The sequence below is a fragment of the Phyllobates terribilis genome, unplaced genomic scaffold (genome assembly GCF_046119375.1).
Source record: "Phyllobates terribilis strain yellow unplaced genomic scaffold, ASM4611937v1 Scaffold_659__1_contigs__length_869699, whole genome shotgun sequence".
In the NCBI taxonomy this organism is placed as follows: domain Eukaryota; kingdom Metazoa; phylum Chordata; class Amphibia; order Anura; family Dendrobatidae; genus Phyllobates; species Phyllobates terribilis.
The window spans coordinates 779335-799222 of record NW_027363419.1 but is presented as its reverse complement, the minus strand read 5'-3'; the positions used below and the strand labels follow the sequence as shown (position 1 = coordinate 799222).

The window sequence follows — 19888 nt, the reverse complement described above, 5'->3', positions numbered from 1 at the left end:
GGTCAGTCTGTGAGCAAGCAGGATCTCCCCTGGCCAGGTGGAGTTGTAGGCCTCCCCGACTATCTGCACTCTTTCCTGGCTACCTTGCTCTATGCGGGTAGAAGTAGCCGACGTCCCTGAGTATACCGTGTGGTGCTCACCCGTATGGCCGGTGACTTGGGGCCTTCCGTTAGCCTTCGCTTCACGATGGCGGTGCTGGTCCCTTGCTTGTGACCATGCCTTCGGGTTTCTAAGGCCAGAGGACATGGAATCCCCTGCTAGTTGGATTCTGCTGCTGGACCTGGATGTCCCCACAGCCTCGGACTCCGTGTCCGGTGTTAGTGTCTTCAGCCAAGGCGAGCTCTCTAGCTTCCAGCCTCTGGCATTCACTCCTGCTCCTACAGAGCTCCTGTTGTCACTTTCCCTGTGTCTGGAACTTCACTCCAGGCTCTGACTGACCTAATCCCGCCCCAGACCCAGTTTATAAGGGCAGATTCCTCCCCTCCCAGGTCTGGGTGGGCCGTGTTGCATGCTTAGGGCTCCTGACCAGAGAAACCTCCCACTTGCTCTCAGACATAATATCTCTATTACTGTGGCAACCAGACCCCTGGGGTGTCACACATACACTGTGCAAGTGTCTGGGAGTGTGAGTAGAAGCATACACTGTGCAAGTGTCTGGGAGTGTGGACCTGGATCTCTTGCAGAGCCTACAGGATCAGGCCTCTGCACCAGAAAAGGAAGAATGGACTAAACGCTAAGCTAAACAGGGAAAGGATGGACTGTGGAGAGCAGATGGAAAACACTGTCTGCCAAGATCCCTGTACTCTATGATGTGCACTCTTTCTCATGGACCAACCCATCAGTCCAAGGATGCAATGGTAAGTCAGGTAAAGATTTATTGGGTAGCACCAGGATTCCATTATGCTGCTGTTAAATTCATACAGGGATGCATCATCTGTGCATGTCACAATGTGGGAAAAACGGTGAAAGTGCCACCAAAGTGCACTGTGAGACCATTATACCCGTTTCAGCGACTTCAGATAGATTTCATTCAGCTCCCGAAGGTAGGCATTTATGAATATGTGCTTGTCTGTGACGCGCCCCCTGGGCCATATTCTTTAGGGGAATACCCGGAGCCGGATCAGATGGGGGTTGTAGTCTTCCGAGTGGCTGTGACCCGGTCCGTGCCCAGGGTGTCAAGCTCAGAGTATGTGGCAGTCCTACAGATGTTATAAAGTTCTTAATGTCGACTACGCCACCCGTTGTATTGCGGTCACTATGGCTGCCGCTGCAGCAGGGTCCGCTGAGGCTGATGGTGTTGGTGCAGCTTTTGGTAGTATAACCCCCAACGGGTGGGGTATAGCCTCAGGGGGTCAGGTGCAGAGGATGGGGGTTGTGGTGGTGCAGCATAGATGTTAAATGAAGACAGAGTCGGGTTGTGCAGTTTAGGGTATTTACTCACTGCTGATGTTCCGGTCACTCCAGCTTCAAGTGACCACCCGAGCCGTGCTGCGTCCACCAGGTCCTGGATTCAGCAAACCCCCAAACAAGTCCGTTGCGTGACCCTGAGCTCTCCTTCTGTCCTTTCCTCTGGCCGTCCCCACTAGTGATCCACCTAGGTCCAGCTCCCTCGGGCCTTCTGTTGGGAGACCCTTGGCCTTGGGTTCCCTGACCCTACATGTGGTTTGCCTTCGGGGTGGATGTGGTGGGTGGCCGTGGCAGATCCTGCCCACGGCCTCCGGTCTCTGGCTAGGGTGTGCTTTTGCCCCCACCAGTTTGGGATCCGGTACCCTATTGCCGACTCTTCACCCGGGGATTGAATTTGGGTTCTCAGAGTCCTCTCTTTGTCCCCTCTGGGTCTTTCTTGCTTTCTCCTCTCTCTCTCTCTCTGGGGCTGCTCTGCTCCTCTTCCTCTGACTTCTCTGCAAAGGCTGACAGACTGACCGCCTTCTCACAGACTGACCCTGATCTTAGATGGTGCCCACCTTATATACTCCCTCTATGTGTGAGCTCAGGTGACCAGCACCCAATGAGCTCCTATCTTTACCCAGGCTGCTCCCCCTATCTGCCCCTACACTACTTGGGATGTACCACCCCCCTCCCACTCCAGCCAGGAACAGACTCGGTCGTACCTGCACATTTCTAAGTGGGAGTACCGTTGGTCTGTTCCTCGGAAATGGGATGTGTGTAGTGCATGCAGCCTACCGAGCTCAGTTCCACACTCCATCCTTACCCGGGAGTGGAATATCACACCTCTGGGTTGAGGTGCAATACCCCTGTAGCAGCCGAATCCTCAGGGTGCTACATTCCCCCCTGGTAAATCACAGCACGTCCTCGGGCTGTAAGACAAAAACAACACCAAACATACATTTTTTTTCATAAACATAAACATAATAAAACATCATATAAAACTTTTCATATAAACATTCTTTCTTCTTTTTCTGGTTCCTCCTCCGGACACTGTGCAACGTGTGTCCGGGAAAAGTGCGACAGTCTCTTAGAAAAATGGTTTTCCTATAAAACCGGTAGGGGGCGCTTTAGGAAGCGCAACTATTTACAGGGATATGGCCGCTCTCAGTCCTCGGCCAGGTAATGGGAATTGGGATGACCGCTCTCAGTCCTCGGTCAGTGGGAATTAAGGGAAATACGGGTAAACAGTTCACACATGCTGGTCCCAACGGGGACTATATTAGCAACAGTTCACTGTGCCCCGACGGGCAACTATATACAGCTTGTACTCTGCTGTACTTAACGACGGCGTCCTCCTGCTCTTTCTTGGTGGTTACCTTTAGCTTCAGACCCGTCCGGGTCCTCTTGTTCTTCCTCCTCACACCGCAGCTCTTCCTCCGTCAGGCGATGCACATGGAGGGCGTAGGGTCCTTTGGCACACTTGTGCCGGGTGAAGGTGACCTCGTCCCCGATGTAAAGGTCACGACCTCTGTGTCCCTCCGGTAGGTGGGACTCAACGTCTCTCCTGGTCACGAAGACGTCGCCTAGGGTGCGGTGGTCTCGGATGAAGCCCCACCCATGCTGCATGTTAAACTTGATCACAGTCCCGATGGTGCGGGGACTATGCGCTGCACGGGGGTCTCTCCTGGCCCGGCTCTTCTGCTCCGCGCTCCTTACTTGAGCTTGCTGTTCCCGGACCCGCCTCTCTCTCCGCTCCCTCTCGAAGACCTCGAGCTGTTGGCGGCAGCACTCAGCACGCTCCGCTGCAGCTGCCCGAGTCTCCTGAGTGAACCCCATGAGATCTTCTCCGGTGGGGTCCCACTCAAACTGTGCTTCCTCTAGCGGGGGCGAGATCCTCTTTACGGGCTTTGGAGCCGGGATCAGGGGTGCACACATGGCCCCAGCCTTCCTCTGCCGTTCCAGTTCACGATATTCCTGGGGCCAGATGAAAGGCTGCCCATCCGGGCACGTGTGTTGGGTAAACAGGTCCTCTCCCAGATGCGGCACTCTTGGTCTTATGGGTGCGGTGGTGTTAGCGCCCGGGTTGCCCGGGCCTTGCGGCCAGGCCTGGGGTATCTGGAAGGTGAAGGGCACCGTAAGGACGGCGGCGCCCTGGGCTACTTGGCCCTGCGACCAGGCCGGGGGCTCCGCGGAGGTAGGGGGCGCTGTTGGTATTGCGGCGCCCGGGGGTACTAGGCCTTGCGACCAGGCTGGTGGTACTTCCTGCTTGGTCACGCTCGGGGTCGAGGCGTGTGACGTCACAGGGGTCGCGGCTCCCGTTTGAGGCCTAGTCTGCGGCGGTGACGTTGCAGCGACGGGCACGGCAGGATAGACTTCGGGCTCTGCGACGGGGAGCTGGGGCAGGTACGCGGTTTCCCGGTTTGGGGTATAGACGTCCCCTTTACCTGCCTCCACTCGTTCGGCTCCCTTCTCGGCGCCGTCTCCGGCCTTGAGTCCTCCCGCGCCATCCTCAGAGGCGGTCTGTCTCCTCGTCTTGGGTGGCGTGCTCCGCTGACGGGTCTCGGTCCGCTGGGCCATCTCACGGCTCCACTCCGCCAACGTCTCTCGCTGCACCCGGGCCATCCTCCTTGCGAGGCCCTCCAGAGCGGTCTGCGCACACTCCCGATCTCGGGGGAGCTGTGCTAGGACCTCCACTAGGCCTAGTGGGGTCGTTGTTTCCAGCAGGCTCCTGACCAACGGGTCGGTGCTGCTCTGCTCTCCTTCTGTTGTTTCCAGCAGGCTCCTGGCCAGCGGGCCGGTGCTGCTCTGCTCTTCTTCTTCTGTTTCTAGCAGGCTCCTGGCCAACGGGCCGGTGCTGCTCTGCTTTCTCGCCATCTCCGGGTAAGCTCCTCCGAAACTCTTCTCCAGGCTTCTTGCCTCCGGGTGCGCTCGCTCCAGACTGCTCCAGGCGACACCCATCTTTGCTCTCTCCTTCTCAGTCCTCCCACTTCGAGGGCGGTCCCGGGGCCACTTGGTCATTGTCAGCTCCAGGGGCAGTTCTTTCACGCTGACAGACACCTCTAGCATCACAGTCTCTGTTGGTGGGGGCGGTTTCCACTTTTGGCGCCATTTTCGGTCCTGGCCCACGATGGGAGGTGGCCTCTTGCCACCCTCTGGCACGCCCATAATGGCGTCCGCTCTTCCAAGGCGGGAAACCTTTGGAAATGGCGGGAATCGTCTCCCAGTGGCGGGAAACTCTGCAGATGGCGGGAAAAAGCTGTTAATGGCGGACAACCGGCGGGAATCGATCTGTGACGGAGTCCGATGGCGGGGACCCTCCGGAACAGGCAGGAGACTTCTTTTTGAGGTAAACTTGTTCTTTTCTTCAGGCACGCAGTACCCGGGTGTTGCGGGCACGTGATCCTGCCGACTACGCCAAAGTTGACGCGCCCCCTGGGCCATATTCTTTAGGGGAATACCCGGAGCCGGATCAGATGGGGGTTGTAGTCTTCCGAGTGGCTGTGACCCGGTCCGTGCCCAGGGTGTCAAGCTCAGAGTATGTGGCAGTCCTACAGATGTTATAAAGTTCTTAATGTCGACTACGCCACCCGTTGTATTGCGGTCACTATGGCCGCCGCTGCAGCAGGGTCCGCTGAGGCTGATGGTGTTGGTGCAGCTTTTGGTAGTATAACCCCCAACGGGTGGGGTATAGCCTCAGGGGGTCAGGTGCAGAGGATGGGGGTTGTGGTGGTGCAGCATAGATGTTAAATGAAGACAGAGTCGGGTTGTGCAGTTTAGGGTATTTACTCACTGCTGATGTTCCGGTCACTCCAGCTTCAAGTGACCACCCGAGCCGTGCTGCGTCCACCAGGTCCTGGATTCAGCAAACCCCCAAACAAGTCCGGAGCGTGACCCTGAGCTCTCCTTCTGTCCTTTCCTCTGGCCGTCCCCACTAGTGATCCACCTAGGTCCAGCTCCCTCGGGCCTTCTGTTGGGAGACCCTTGGCCTTGGGTTCCCTGACCCTACATGTGGTTTGCCTTCGGGGTGGATGTGGTGGGTGGCCGTGGCAGATCCTGCCCACGGCCTCCGGTCTCTGGCTAGGGTGTGCTTTTGCCCCCACCAGTTTGGGATCCGGTACCCTATTGCCGACTCTTCACCCGGGGATTGAATTTGGGTTCTCAGAGTCCTCTCTTTGTCCCCTCTGGGTCTTTCTTGCTTTCTCCTCTCTCTCTCTCTCTGGGGCTGCTCTGCTCCTCTTCCTCTGACTTCTCTGCAAAGGCTGACAGACTGACCGCCTTCTCACAGACTGACCCTGATCTTAGATGGTGCCCACCTTATATACTCCCTCTATGTGTGAGCTCAGGTGACCAGCACCCAATGAGCTCCTATCTTTACCCAGGCTGCTCCCCCTATCTGCCCCTACACTACTTGGGATGTACCACCCCCCTCCCACTCCAGCCAGGAACAGACTCGGTCGTACCTGCACATTTCTAAGTGGGAGTACCGTTGGTCTGTTCCTCGGAAATGGGATGTGTGTAGTGCATGCAGCCTACCGAGCTCAGTTCCACACTCCATCCTTACCCGGGAGTGGAATATCACACCTCTGGGTTGAGGTGCAATACCCCTGTAGCAGCCGAATCCTCAGGGTGCTACATCTGTATCGACTTATTCTCATCATGGCCAGAGGCCTGGCCAGTTGCAAAAGCTAAAGCTAAAACAGTAGCCAAGAATCTGCTCTCTGAAGTGGTGTGCAGATATGGAGTCCCTGAGGTGATAGAAAGTGACAGAGGTAGCCATTTCACTTCTCAAGTTTGTCAGGAAATTTTGGACGCCTTAGGGATCCAACAGTCTTTCCATACTCCCTACCACCCACAGAGCAGTGGTAGGGTGGAAAGACTGAATGGTACACTCAAATCAAAAATACAAAAGGCAATGGCAGAAACAGGAAAGCCCTGGACTGAGTGCCTCCCCATAGCGTTGTACTCTGTTAGAGTAACCCCAATGAGGAAAACTAGTCTCAGTCCGTATGAGATATTGTTTGGGCGACCACCAAAGACTGGGCTTTATTTCCCTCAACAGTTGCAGGCCTTACATTCAAATATGACATCATATGTGGGAGCTTTGCAAACTGTGTTACAACAGATTCATGACCGTGTTTTCAGTTCCATTCCAGATCCTACCTCTTTGCAAGGCACGCACAGCCTCAACCCTGGGGACTGGGTGACGATACGAAAACACATAAGCAAAAGCTTGGATCCACGATTTGAAGGACCTTACCAAATCCAATTGACAAACCTACGTCAGTAAAGGTGGAGGGAAAACCCACCTGGATCCACGCTTCACATTGCAAGAAGTTCTACAAGAATTAAACCAAAAGAATGGGCTTTGGGAAGTATTACTTTCTCCATGTGGTTATATTACTTGTGTCATTCCAAGGAAAAAGGGGTGCCCAGATACCAATAGAGTGGGATGATGATCAAACAAAACAGTGGAGTAATAAGTTTGTAAAATATCATGATTATGTAGCCCGGGCTAGGAATCTTTCAAATTGTTGGATTTGCACACATGCCCCCATAGCTGCAAAAACTATGCCCTATTTTGCAACCCCCATCCCTGAAGATGAGATCCTTAGGGAAAGATGTTGGGACATGTATGCATTAAATTTACCGTCCCCAGAGAGTAAAACTTTAGCAGCTCTGCCAATTACGGGATGGACCAAACAGCCCTGGTTTCAGGTCAATTTGACCGAGCCACTAACTAACAAAGACAAAAATAATATATATGAATTTGCGGAATTTGATGGTACCTGGAGAAACAAGGAAAGTAATAGACATTACTTGGGAAAAATACCTGATCAACAATTGAAGCTCAGCTTCGCAGCAAAAAACCCTGCCCCTTATGTTGTCAGTAAAGGTGGCCAGCAATGTAAACCAACTTGCCTGGAAAGGCATATCCATAGGAATTGGACAAAGGAACACCTCTTTACCTTAGGAGATACCCACCAATGTACAGAAAGAGGAGCTATATATATAGATGAAGAAACAAGGGAAGGCCAATTGGGAGATGGTGCATCCGAAATGTCCATAAGTATTAACACCCAATCCCAATGTTTGGTTCTCCAATACTATAGAGCAGTCACTACCGATTTAGAGGATTCTTGGTGTTTATACCCAAAAACAGTACGTTTAGTAACTATCGTTATGGCATTTTTAAATGAATTTCAATTTCAGTTGCCAAAGGGCGTATATATAGTATTTGGGGACAAGGCCTACCGATGGATACCCAAAGGTGCAGAAGGCACCTGTACATTGGCTAGATTAGAGCCTGCCACATGGGTTTGGAAAGATGAAGACTTCCCCTATAAGAATGTGCCCAGCCATATGCTTGCAAAAAGGAGTATAACTCCCCCCCCCCCCCCCGAGAAAACATCTCATGGTAACACCCTGGTATCTCAAGGCAGGAATGGTGTTAACTGGTCCCTTGGGGGTAAACTTTGGCACAATGAGAAATGCCCAGATGATAGAGGAGCTGGGGGACGTTTTTGATAATATAACTGATTATTTATTTGATGCAATTAATGTGGAATCCGCCTACATGAAACAACTGATAATGATCACTAATCAACACTCTATGGTGCTAGACTAGCTTACTGCCTCGTAACGAGGTTTTTGCCAGGTTGTAGGTCCAGCATGTTGCCATTTTATAAATCCCACTGGTTTAATGCAAGTCACACATGATATAGAACAAGCACAACGGATCAAAGAAGGTGTGTGGAAGGCAAATGCCTTAGGCCTTAGATAATTTACCACTACCCGAGTGGCTCGCTTGGATGAATCCTTTAAACTTATTTAGGGGAGTTGGAGGGTGGATAAGTGGTGTCATACATTTCTTGATCCAGGCTGTGTTTATAATAGTGGTGGTTGCAATAATCATAAAACTTTTTGTGATGATGATAAAGAAAATTCTTGCTTCTAATTGTAAATGTTTTCCAGGTAAATCCCAACATAAAATTGATACAGACACTGAAATGAAACAAACCCAAGTACAATAATAACCACAGCACAGCGAGAATGCATCTTCTGCAACAAGATGACTGCAGCAGACTGAGGCTGAGTGCCCACGTAGCGTTTTTCAAGCGTTTATGCTGCGGAATTTCCGCAGCGGAAAAGCTTGTGAAACGCTAGGTAATCCGCACCCCATGGTCCCCAAGGGGATTCCGCATGTTCTATGCACATGCTGCGGATTTTTCCTCAGCGTTTATGCTGCGTACAAAAATCAGCAGCATGTCATTTAATTTTGCGGAAGCGCAGCGGAACTCCCGCCATTGACTTGCATTGAGACGCATAGAAACCGCGACTGTACATTTTTACAAGCGGCTTCTATGCGTCTCTATGTGCGGATGGTACCCAGTTCTGGAGGAGAGGAGACTCTCATCCAGACCTGGGTACCATTGTACCTGTAAAAAAAGAATAAAATAACAAATAAAGTTTATATTCACCTGTCCGGCGGCTTCTCTCTGAATGCCGGCATCGCTTGAGGACCTGCGGTGACGTCACAGTCATGTGACCGCAGACCCTTCTCCGCTCTGTCTCGCGATGTGCCGGCAACCCGGAAGAAGCCAGGACGACCGCTGCAGCATACGCCGGGGCCTCGGGGGTGAGTATAGCTTTATTTGTTTTAATTTTTACGGTTCACACTGTATAAATCCATGCTGTTTGCATGGATTTATACAGTGTGACCTAGTTGTCAAGCGCTTTCCAAGTGATGCTATCGCATGGAAAGCGCTTGTCAATCTGCATGCGGAAACGCAAGTGAATCCGCATGTGGATCCGCATGTATTCTGCAGGAAAAACCCATGCACAGTCTGCATGCGTTTTTTCTGCCAGGGAGATGCAGAAATGCTGCAGAAATTTTCTGCTTCATTTCTGCATCGTGGACACATAGCCTTATCGGATTGTATGTTCTGCGCAAAGCCATTGGTCTGAAAAGCAAATCCTACTAGCAGAGGATGGAACCTGATAGATGCTAAACTCTCAGCTACTATTTACTCAAAGATACCGAACATATAACTTGTAGTTGTATATACACAGCAGTCTATTATATTAAAGTAGACATATACCTGACAATCCCTCTATACATATAGCAACTATACTCAGAAAATGGTAGGGAAAGTAAGGGACAGTGGGTCTGATAACAAATTAATTTGAACGGATGCGCAGTAGGACTGGCATCCCACTACATACGGAGGGTAAGCCCCGTGATGGCGTGAAGTAGGGTTAATTTGCAGGCCTAGAATTTAGGTAGGGACATGAGGGACAGACAGTATGACAAGATGATAAAAAGAGGGGAATTGTTAAAATAATGGTTCAGCTTCAAATCATTGCCTTTAAGAAGACTTGTTTTTCAGTCAGATAATCCTTATTTAGCAATACTTTTGTTTGTTCTGTTTTCTTGTAGTGTTCTCATGACCTTTATAAGAATTGGCTCATTGGTTTATAATTATCATACTTGTCCTATGTCTGTACACAAAATAAAGTCCCAATATATCACCACCAGGAAACTCCCTAAGTTCACCATGACCTGGACTGTATTCAGTATTATCAGTGAGAAAGGATGTTGGGAGTATCATACATCATGAATATCCTGCAGATGTATTGACAAGCACCTGTTATTTAATTATTTTACGCCAAGGATAACATATTATTTACATAATCTCATAGCATGTATCAAAGCACAACCCACGTTGATTGGGGTATATAATTACATTACATCTTAAAATAAACAGAATCATTCTCTTGAGACAGTCTATAGTGAGTGTCTTATTTGAAGCGTCATACCTATAGGAAATCCTTATTTCTAATTCGTCTACCTGAGAAGAAGCGAGATCCCCTCCCGTCTTTAACACCTTGGGAGGAGGACTGGACAGGATATACAGCAGCAATAAGAAACTGCAACTACAGGAGCTGTGCCAGCTTTAACGGATTGAATACCAAGCGACCGACACTCATCGGATTTAATTCAGGAACCACAGGATGCAGAGGACGGTATGTGTGGATGCAATGAATACCAGTCTGTTCGTGTCAATTGCGCGTGGAGTTTATTTGCAAGGAGGACATGGAATATACTCTGAGGAAACTGGATGATGCAAAGTTTTGTTCTCATGAAGGTGAGACCTCTTACATTCGTGTCTGTGCTTAAAGACATGCTGATGGACTGTCTCCAATAAGTGGAGAAGGATGATTGGGATCCTATCATGTCTGGCTAATTAAGATTGGGGGAGCAATGTGACTACACAGCGTAAAATCTTAATTATGCCAGACATACTTTCTGATGGCAAAAGCAGTATACCTTTATTTTTATGTTGACTTTTTAACCTGTGTTCTTCTTTAGTTGATTAACACAGACCAGTATTTGTATAACGCTGAATGTTGAATTCTATTCGTTTGGAAACAATCATATTTACTATGCTAATGACAAATTGTACTAAAAGTCAGCTAGATGTTTATTTACCATAGCCCCTGTGATACCAACTATGTAAATTAATTACCTGTGACTGATGACCTTACACAGATGTAAATATAAACAGGGATGTCTATAGTGCTGCAGGCAGAATCAAGGAGCATCAAAAAGACTTTACAAGGAGAATGAGAGACATCCTTTAGGAAAGTAGATGTTTAGCATGGCATCCAAAGAGACACAGATTTGGATTTTACATGATTCTAGCCTAAGGGTATCGGCCCTGACTGGAAAGATTCGGATCTGCTCCATTGACCATCAGAGAGACATGGATATATTTTGGGGAGACCAGTGTGGGACAAGGAAGTCACCTGGCCCCATGGATATGTTGTTTGGGGTTTCCAGGAGGGACCCACCAGTTGCCTGCAACCCATGGAGACATTCGGAGAAGCCAGATTGTGACCCGCCGGTCATCTGGCCCCATGGAAACTTTCGGAGAGGTGAGGGTGGGAACCTTGAGTCTCCTGGCCTTGTACCTCGATGGACTGCTAGATTCCTAAACTTGCCACTACCTTGTCTCTGTGGGGGCTTGCCAGAAGCTGGGGGCCACTGGTTGAGGTAGTCGGCCCTGGAAGTCTCCAAATTCGCAGATGTTCTATCCCAGGTGGGCGGAGAAGGAAGGTAAGACTGTGTAATGTTGTACCATCTTGGGTATTTGCTGGGACTGTTCTTTGTGTTTATTGTCCACTTTGTGGTTCAATAAAGTATTGCCACACTGTGTTATCCTCACTCTGCCTTGTCTGAGTAGCATTACGCCCACGGAAGACCCCGGGTATTCACAAGTATAATGCACCCCCATAGTCCATACAGTATAATACATCACCACCTACTGTGTGGTACTGTGTGCCCTATAATTTTCTCTCCTACTAAAGCCCTACATTCCCCTTTCATTGCATTCGTAAAGTATGAAGGCCCCACTGTACCCCACTCCTCAACTGCCCTGGAAAAGTATTGTGACCCCAACACTTTATAATCCCACAACTGTGACACCCACACAGCCCTCCATGCAGTATAATGGGAATACATGCAATATATTGGTCCCACATCTTTCCACACTGTGCCCCCACACAGCATGATGGACCCTACACAAACCTTCACACTGTAAAATTGCTTGCATATAGTTTAAAGGCCTCCATGTAGTCCTCCAGGTTTCTCAGGATGAGAGGTGTGGAACAAACTAACTAGCCTAGGGGCATTCACCTCTTATGCCGAAACCCACATCCTTTCCCTCCAGTGCACCAAGTACTGTAGGGAACGACGCTGGAGACGAGAATCCACAGCACTCGAAATTTGAAACTTCAAATTACCATCAACCATGATTGGGGCGGCGGCAGGGGAGAGGACTCAAGAGGTTCTTCATATTTCTTGAGTAGAGACCTGTAAAACACATTGTGGGTCTTAAGGGCCTGAGGTAGCTCAAGACGAAACGCTGCTGAATTAATGACGTTGGTTAATTTATAGGGACCAATAAATCTTGGCCCCAGCTTCCAGAAAGGAACCTTCAACTTGATATTCCTGGTAGACAACCACACAAAGTCATGCCTGTGTCTATAGAAGGATGGAAGACTGCGGAGAGAACAGTAATCCTCATGTGCGAGATTTCCTCTCGAGCAGCCGACGTCACAGGTACTGAGTGACTCTGATGGGAAGTGAGAAACATGGACATAAAGTGCGGAGGCAGCATTTTCTTCCAGGCAGGCAGCATCCTCCCCATAGCCTGGAAGAACTCATTTATATATAGTAATAAAAGATGATTTATCAACAGCAAGGCATCTGATATGAGACATACAGGTATCACTCTCCTCAGCAGTCTATAATCTGTATGCCCATATTAATAGTTTAGAAAGGTCAAATATGGAACAGATTCCCTTTAAAGGGGTATTCCCATCTCCAAGATCCTATCCCAATATGTAGTATTTGTAATAATTATAGTATGAGCAAATACCTCTAATTAGAAATATAGTATAGTTTTTCTGATTTGCTATGTCCTTTCTTCAAGTGTAGGCATTGCAGGACCTTAGGTATTAATGGCTACGACTACTGACATAGTGACAGCTTGCCGCTAGCGGTCATAACCGTGGATACCTAAGGTCCTGCAATGCCCTGCACATGAGGAAAGATTGGGATAGGGTCTTGGAAATGGGAATACCCCTTTCAGCTTACTTAAATATCATTGTTCTACTTGAAGAAAGGACATAGCAAATCAGAAAAACTATACTATATTTCTAATTAGAGGTATTTGCTCATACTATAATTATTACAAATACTACATATTGGGATAGGGTCTTGGAAATGGGAATACCCTTTTCAGCTTACTTAAATATCATTGTTCTCGGCAGCAGATCATCCAGTGTAAACGAGCTGCCAAGTACATTTTTATTCTATGTGCACAGAGATATCATATTAAGGATGGCTTTCTGCACATGAAGGTGCAGTTGGTCAGTCTGAACAGGTTAATAAATGACTGCCAATCGGCTTCATAAAACCGGTCAGTGGTCATTTAAGTGCTGCGATTGACCAGTGTAAATGCCTCCTTAGATCCCGGTACATCATAGGTGAAATCTCCTCTGATTGTCATTCTTCTCCTCTTCTTCTTCATCTGGTCACGTCGCTATAGCTCGTCTCCGCAGACGTCCCTCTTCTACAGAATTTGGCAGCACATCCTGACACAGAGCCCTTAAAAATAAAAAGTGTCATTATAATGCCAACAAAATAAAAATAGCTGCCCATGCTGTGCCCTAAATAAATAATTGCTCCTCACTGTGCTTTCTGCCCCAAAAAGTGACACCCGCACTGTCCCTCTTATGATACATGACCTCCTCTCCTATAAAATATTGCCTCCCCACCGTTCCCCCTTATATATTATGCCACCCCATCCCTTCCCCATGAACTATGCCTGCCACACTGGCTTTCTTTATGAACAAAACAGTCAAACCACCCCCCCTTAACAATTATGGTCTATACACTGTCCACCCTCCACACTGTACCTGCGTTATAAACTGTAGCCTCCAAATTGTCCCCATCTGCAGTATCCCTCCCCACACTATATTCCCTCCATACTGTGCCCATAAATACCTCTCCCCCTCACTGTCTACAGTAAAAATTCCATGTATCTTCAATTCTACTAAGGAGTGCTTACCTTCCCCTTACCTTCCCCTCCTTTGTGGCGCTCTATCACGTACAGTCCGCACCCCATGTACCGCACCCCATGTACCGCACCAGGGCTGTGGAGTCGAGTCGGTGTCCATTTTGGTGGAGTCAAACTTGGAGTCGGTATAAAATAGTCTGACTCCATCTCCTAAAATGTACATTAAATTGGGCACAGTAGTTTAATGCAGTTTGTGGGGAATATTTTTTTCATAAGAATTTGGGAAAGTTATGAAATGTCCTATAAATGTCTGTCCTATTCCTGATCTAAGGGTCTAGACTTTTAGCTGAGATGAATCTGTGCTACAGTAAATTTATCACTTAAACATGAGCCATGTATGAGGGAGTCGGAGTCAGAGTTGTTGTCATGGAAATTGAGGAGTCGGAGGTTTGGCTTACTGACTCCACAGCCCTGATGACGCCTCTCCTGAATATATGTTGTATAACTATCTAAAGAAGCTGTCTAAAGTTCTTAAATGGTTAAAGTTGCAAATTGTTTGTAACAACAAGCTACTTTGCAATGTAACTCTTTTTAAATGTCTTTTAAATTCTCAAATATGGAAGGATTTTTACTTTTACAGATTACAGCTCGTTGCCTCGGTTACCTGCCACCCGAGTAACAGTCAAACAGACCGAGATCAGAACACAGTGCACGGACTGGCCAGCGGACGCCCGAGCCAAGCGTGACAGCTTCATGTGTTTCTAAGGAGCTGTCATGTTCGGGTCGGAGAGTCTCCTGCCAGTCTGTGCTCTGCTTTCCAATCTCTGTTCGATTTATATTTCCGTCTACCTGCGCCCTAAGAATTACTTAGGTAAGGAGTGTGAGGCCACAAGCAGGCTCTATGCTATAAAGCTGTAGGATCTGGGCCCTGTGCTACTCCCAAGAAAAAGCTATGAGATTTCAGTAATCTCATGCAGACACTTGCTTTTCTTCCTGATTGAATTGGAAAACTGCTGCTTCTTTTGAAATCTGCAGCATGTCAATTCTTTCAGCATTTTTGCTGCGTTTTTTCATCACAGAAAGCAATGAGTAAATGCAAAAATGCTGGAAAAAAACACAACCCTGCGTGTTTCTTGCACTTTTGCTACCTTTTTGGTGAAAAAAATAACTTTATTGAACATGTCCTGTAGACAAGTGATATACAGGTGCATCTCACTAAATTAGAATATCATTAAAAAGTTAATTTATTTTAGTTCTTCAATACAAAAAGTTAAACTCATATATTATATAGAGGCATTACAAACAGTGATCTATAAGTGTTTATTTCTGTTAATGTTGATGATTATGGCTTAGACAATGAAAACACAAAAGTCATTATCTCAGTAAATTAGAATACTTTATAACACCAGCTTGAAAAATTATTTTAAAATCCAAAATGTTGTCATACTGAAACATATACTCAGTAAATGCACTCAATACTTGGTCGGGTCTCCTTTTGCATCAATTACTGCATCAATGTGACGTGGCATGGAGGCGATCAGTATGTGGCACTGCTGAGGTGTTATGGAAGCCCAGGTTGCTTTGATAGCAATCAAGCATTGTTGGGTCTGGCATCTCATCTTCGTCTTGACAATAGAGCATGTCAGCGTTTTTTCACCCATATGAATTAAAGGGTGGTGAAAAAAACACCGAAAAAATGCACCAAAAATTGCATCAGCATTTTTTCAGCATTTTTGATGGCAACATAGAATGATTTTTTTTACAGAACTTTATGTACATGCATAAATAGTGACAGGACAGTGAAAAAAACATTGCAAAAAACACAGCAAAACCTGCGTTTTTGACGCAGCTGATTTCCTGCCAGAGATTAGATTTTCCTGCAGATTTGTGACGCTGAAAAACCCAACAAAAGCTATAAGCTGGGTCTCACAGGCACAGTCAATGAGACACTGACAGCGTCATACACTGCAGTGCACGAGTACTGCAGTGTATGAAACCAGTGATCAAACTGAAATTATACACGTCCCACAGTGGGACTTGGAGACAAAAAGTAAAATAAAGTATGTAAAAAAAAACAAACGCTAGAGTGCACACAAATCACAAAAATGTGTTTCGCCACTCAAAACGCAGTGTTTGCGATAAAACAAAAATAAACAAAAAAACACACATAATTGGTATTGCTGCATCTGGAATGGCCCGCTCTATAAAACTGGCATGTTATTTATTCCATATGGTGAACACCGTAAAAAATAATAATTAAAAACATGCCAAAAATGTCGCTTTTTCATCATACCGACAAAAAAGTGAATAAAAAGCGATCAAAAAGTGATATGTAAAAAAAAAAAAATGTATAAATGAAAACGCCAAACCATCCGGCAAAAAATAAGCTATAATATGGCTCATTCGGGAAAAAAATAAAAAAAGTTACAGCTCTCAGAATATAGCGATGCAAAAACAAATTCATTTTTGTAAAATAATGTTTCTAGTGTGTAAAAAAATAGCAAATCGTAAAAAAAAACAATATAAATCTGTTATAGCTGAAATTGCATCGATTCAAAGAATAAATCTGCCTTATCACATCGAATGGCGCAAAAATAAAAATAACTATTTTAGAACTGCTGTCTATTTCTTCATTCTGCTTCCCAAAAATCAGAATAAGGCTCGGCTTACATTTGTTCTGCGCTCTCAGCTGAGCACTGACATTGGAGTTTCCTTGTAAATTCCCCAAAACTGCGATTCAGACAAAACACCAGATGAAGCCACTCACTTATGAAGTAGATGGAGACACTTTGGACTGGTCTCTGTTTCGGCGAGGTCCCATCATTTTAGGCATCTATTTAGCGCACAAGTGTGGGCAACCACAGATCTGTGCATGCCTAAAAAGATGGATACCACTGGAGCCAACGCCAAACGGACTCCAAACTGTCTCCTTCTGCCTCTTTATGGTGGGTGGTTCCGTTGGGGGTTTCATCTGAATTGCATTTTTGTGGGATTTAAACGGAAACCCGACGCAAGTGCTCAGTGTAGAACACAAGAATGTGATCCCAGCCTTATCCTGGAAGCGATAGAAAAATATAATGTACCCAAAATGTTACCAATAAAAACGCTAAATTATCCCGCATAAAACCAGCACCCACTCAGGTCTGTCATCTGTCACTGGAACTATAGGGGGTTCCCACGTTACTGATTAAACAAAGGCTCTGAAAAAGCGATTGCTCCCATCCCCTCAAATAAAATCCAGTGAATTCTGCACTCCCAAATCCAAGTGCCTCCTCCTGAGCCCTACTGTGCCAAAACAGCAGTAAACGTCTATATGTTTGACATTACTTTAGTAGAGAGTGCTCACTTAAGCTGGGCACAATGTATGGGAGCACAATGTATGGGCACTAAACTGGCATATTTGCAATTCTCCAGAAAAGAGCCTGGCGTGGATGTTACAAAATAATTACTGCAGCCATAGATTAATTAATTGAGAGGTATAATTTCTACAATGGGGTCACTTTTGTGGTTTTTCTGCTGTTCTGGCACCTTTGGGACTCTGCAAATGTCGCCCGCAAACTATTCTACCAAAATCTGTGTGCCAAAAGTCAAATAGCGCTCCTTCCTGCTCACTCCTGACGTGTGGCCTAACATTAATTTCTGATGACATATGGGGCATCACCGCATTCGGGAGAAATTGCACAATAAATTATGGGGTCCAGTTTCACCTATTAACCCTTATATACCTTAAAATTTGCAACAAATACAAAAACTACTTTTTTACCACAAAAATGTCATATTTTCACATCTCAATGTTATAACTCTGTGAGGCACCTATGAGTTCAACTACTCACTACACTCCTAGATGAATTCCTTGAGGGGACTAGTTTCCAAAATGGGGTCACTTGTGGAGGGGTTTCTGCTGTTTTTGCAAGTTAGAGGCTCTCCAAATGCGACAGGGCATTGATAACCTATTACAGACAAATGGTGCTTTTTCCTTTCCTAGACCTGCCATGTACCCAAACAGAAGTTTTTGACCACATATGGCATTCAGGAGAAATTGCATAACAAATCATGGTGTCTGTTTTCTCCTATTATCCATTGTAAAAATTAAACATTTTCTGGCTAAATGTATGTTTTCATGAAAAAAACATTTTTTGAATATGACGACCTAATGTTATCAAGTTCTGTGTAGTAGCTGTGGGTTCAAAAAACTCACTATAACCTTGGATCAATACCTTGAAGAGTTTAGTTTCCAAAATGTGGTAAATTGGGGTGAGGTGGGGGGTTCCACTGTTTAGGCACATCAGGGGTTCTCCAAATGCGACATGACGCCCGCAGACCATTCCTTCAAAGTCTGCTTTCCAAAACATCACAGCTTCCTTTCCGAGCCCTGCTGTGCAAGCAAACAATAGTTTTCCTATACATATGAAGTATCGGCATACTCAGAAGCAATTTCACAAAAAATTTTGGAGTCCATTTTCTCCTGTTACCTTTGTGAAAATAAAAAATTTAGGGCACATCACTGGCTCTCCAAATGGAACATGGTGTCCTCTCTTGATTCCAGCTATTTTTGCATTCAAAAAGTCAAATGGTGCTCCTTCCCTTCCGAACCCTGCCATGTGCCCAAACAGTAGTTTTACCCCATATATGGGGTATCGGTGTACTCAAGAGAAATTATGCAACAAATGTTGGAGTTTATTTTCTGCTGTTACCCTTGTGAAAATAAAAAAAACTGGGGCTAAAATAATTTTTTTTGTGAAAAAAAGTAAAATGTCCCTTTTTTTTCTCTTCCACATTTCTTTCGTTCCCGTGAAGCACCTGAAGGATTAATAAACTTTTTGAATGTGGTTTTGAGGACTTTGAGGGGTGCAGCTTTTTATAATGGTGTTACTTTTCGGTATTTTCTGTCATATAGGCCCCCAAAAGTCACTTCAAATGTGATGTGGTCCCAAAACAAATGGTTTTGTACATTTTGGTGGAAAAATAAGAAATTGCTGGTCAACTTTTAACCCTTACAACTTCTTAAGAAAAAATATTAAGTTTAAAAAATTATGCAGATGTATAGTAGACATGTAGGAAATATTATTTGTTAATTATTTTGTGTGACATAACTTTCTGATTTAAGGGTATAAGAATTAAATGTTTGAAAATTGCGAAATATTCGCCAGATTTCCATTATTTTCACAAATAAACACAAGTCATATCGAATTAATTTTACCACTGTTATGAAGTGCAATATGTTATGAAAAAACATTCTCAGAATCAGTGGGATCCGTTTAAGCGTTCCAGAGTTATTACCTCATAAAGTGACACTTGTCGGAATTGTAAAATTAGGCTTGGTCATTAAGGACATAATTGGCTTGGTCACTAAGTGTTTAAAGGGATTTTCTATTAGTCAAAAAATGCTAAACCTGAAAAGTTTTTGTGTTGAAGCTTATTTCAATACATTTTTGTTTTCTTGTTTTGGTGGGTTTTTTTCAAGTCCTATTATCCTGAGCGCTTGCCATTCATTTGCTTTCAGGTTTATGGTCGTGGTACCAGTTCAGCATCTTTATTCTGCCACTATACCTCCTTGTTATGTAAGGCCAATGACACCTCCTTTTCCATCTATATCCACCCAATACATCCTTTGCTGCACTAATGTATTATATTCCCATTACATCCTCTTGCACCAGGTCTACATTTCCATATGTCATGGGCTTGAGGCTACTGAAATGGTGCACAGTTTGGTGCTACTGTGGGGTTAGTACAGTGACTATAAAATCTGATCATCCTCTACATGATTTGTGATATGCAGAGACTTTAGTGTAGAGAGATTGCACTTGGGGTAAAGAGCAGTAGCTAATGATGTTAGCACTAACCCATGTACAACATGTGATTGATGATCTGGTGCATACTGGGGCAGTGACATTAGTCTGGGAAAACCATATGAC

At 45.9% G+C, this 19888-nt stretch overlaps 1 protein-coding gene across 2 annotated transcripts in view; it reads left to right on the top strand.

Moving 5' to 3' along the window:
- Positions 1 to 10158: 10158 nt before the first annotated feature.
- LOC141235421 (uncharacterized) overlaps positions 10159 to 19888 on the top strand; it is a 50656-nt gene continuing 40926 nt past the window's right edge. Inside the window, exon 1 of one of the 2 annotated variants that reach the window (XM_073668104.1) lies at positions 10159 to 10535. The gene's annotated coding sequence lies outside the window, so the exon portion shown is untranslated. Of the gene's footprint in view, positions 11507 to 19888 lie in introns of both variants that reach the window. The other variant, XM_073668105.1, reaches the window with a different exon arrangement.